This window comes from Gossypium hirsutum, chromosome A12, assembly GCF_007990345.1.
Source record: "Gossypium hirsutum isolate 1008001.06 chromosome A12, Gossypium_hirsutum_v2.1, whole genome shotgun sequence".
NCBI classification, from domain to species: Eukaryota; Viridiplantae; Streptophyta; class Magnoliopsida; order Malvales; family Malvaceae; genus Gossypium; species Gossypium hirsutum.
Genome location: NC_053435.1, coordinates 91475155 through 91477475, shown reverse-complemented (window position 1 = coordinate 91477475; position 2321 = coordinate 91475155). Strand labels below are relative to the sequence as shown.

The window sequence follows — 2321 nt, the reverse complement described above, 5'->3', positions numbered from 1 at the left end:
GCCTTAAGAGGCAATTAGAACGGACACACAGAGTAGGATGCAAGGAATTACTCAAGGAATGCCGATTGATCCATCTCAGAAGCCGGATTCATCGTCAAGACTGAAGATCTCCCTTCAATTTCCTTCAGGAGTTTTGGGTTTTCTTTATGTTTTGTTATCTTTATTCTTTTGAGATGTTTTCTTTCATAATTATAAACTAAACCCCCTAAATACCTAAGGGGAATGAAACCTAAGATGGATCTTGTTATTATTATCTGAATTGTATGATAAATATTTGACTAGTTCTTAATTATGTGTTCTTAATTATTGTTTTAATATTCTAGGATATGGATTCAAGTTCATGCACTTGTTCAGAGGAGTAAAAGTCCTTGTCTAAGAGTAAATTTGTCGTAATTAAGCGGAGTTGATTGCACGCCTAGAGATAGGGTGACAGGATTTTGACGGATTAAGGTGAAACCTAATAAGGGAGTCCATAGATCGAGTTAATGCAACACTAGGGTGTTAATTAGAAAGAGATTTCAATTAATCAACCTAGGGTTAGACGTTATTAGTCTCGAGAGAGAAAATAATATAACTTAGGGATTTCTACGGATCAAGTCAAATGAATAAATCGTCTGATTCAGAGTCAAATAACAAGTGAAGTGTAGGTGGATTTTTCCTTGGGTATTGTCTTAATCAATCGAGTTTTCCTAAAAGTTTTTTCCCAATTTTCTCTCTGTGCACCCTTAGTTTAGTTAATTAATTTAGATAAACAAATCCCTTAATTTTTAGGCTAGCTAATAAAAATAAAGTAATTACTAGTACTCTTCGTTCCTTTGGGTTCGACAATTCGGTCTTGCTAAAGCTATACTACTGTTCGATAGGTACACTTGCCTTCATCGTGATAATAGTTAGTTTCAAGAACGGTCAATTATAAATTTTTAAAACTTATCGTGACGAGCATATCAAGTTTTTGGCGTCGTTGCTGGGGAGCTAAGATATTAGGAACACTCGATTTTTATTACTTTAGCCATTTTACTTTATTTACAATTTAAATTTTTATTGTCTTTTCTAATTTTTGGTTTATTTGCTTCTGGCAGGTTTTTATAGTGCATGAATAGAAGAAACCCGTCGGGACCATTACTTTTTGATAGTGAGATCAATCGCGCAGCTCATAGAAATCGAAGAGAAATAAGGTGAAGCTTAAGATACACGGAGGAGGAGCAAGAGGACGATATTAACCACAACTGAGGAGATGGCTGAAAATCAGGAAGATCCGCTACCTCCTGCGATTGCCGCTGATCCAGTAAATCAGAATCATGCTCCACGCACTATGTATGATTATGCTAAACCGAATTTAACAGGAACTAAGTCAAGTATAGTTAGGCCTGCTATTGCTGCAAATAATTTTGAACTGAAACCTAACACGATTCAAATGATACAGCAATTTGTTTAGTTTGATGGTTAACAAGATGAAGATCCAAACACTCACTTGGCAAATTTTCTGGAACTCTACGACACATTTAAAATCAATGGCGTCTCTGATGATGCCATTCGTCTTCGGTTATTTCCCTTTTCATTAAGGAATAAGGCTAAACTGTGGTTGAACTCGTTACCACGAGGGTCAATCACTACTTGGGAACAAGTGACAGAAAAGTTTTTACTAAAATATTTTTCGCCGGCTAAAACGGCTAAATTAAGGAATGATATCTCTTCTTTTGTGCAGATGGATCTAGAAACGCCCTACGATGCATGGGAGAGATACAATGATCTGTTGAGAAAGTGCCCTCACCATGGACTACCACTTTGGCTACAGGTTCAAACTTTTTCCAATGGCCTGAATCCTTCAACTAGACAGATGGTTGATGCAGCCGCTGGTGAGACTATCAATAATAAGACACCTAAGGATGCTTACAAATTTATTGAAGAAATGTCTCTGAATAACTATCAGTGGCAAGTTGTGAGGACAAAGCCGACGAAAGCGGTCAGTGTTTTCAACCTCGATGCAGTTACTATGCTATCTAACCAGGTAGAACTCTTGAATAAAAATATTGACGGTTTGTGTAGTTCTACTCAGGTACATCCAGTTATGAGGTGCAATCCAAATGGAGGAGGAACACACACGGAATATCAATCCTTCAACCCCAACACTGAGGAGGAACAAGTTCAATACATGGGTAACAATAATTCTAGATCTCAAAATAACCCATATAGTAATACCTATAATACAGGTTGAAAGAACCACCCAAATTTCTCATGGGGAGGCCAAGGGAATCAGAGACCACCACCGCCTTCAGGCTTCCAACAACCACCTTACCAACAGGAAAAGAAGTCGAACCTTG

At 37.5% G+C, this 2321-nt stretch overlaps 1 non-coding gene across 1 annotated transcript; it reads right to left on the bottom strand.

Annotated features, from left to right (window-relative positions):
* Positions 1 to 1672: 1672 nt before the first annotated feature.
* Positions 1673 to 1779, bottom strand: LOC121211741 (small nucleolar RNA R71). The gene has a single exon (XR_005906959.1). It is a non-coding gene; the product is annotated as a small nucleolar RNA R71 (small nucleolar RNA).
* Between the last annotated feature and the right edge of the window lie 542 nt (positions 1780 to 2321).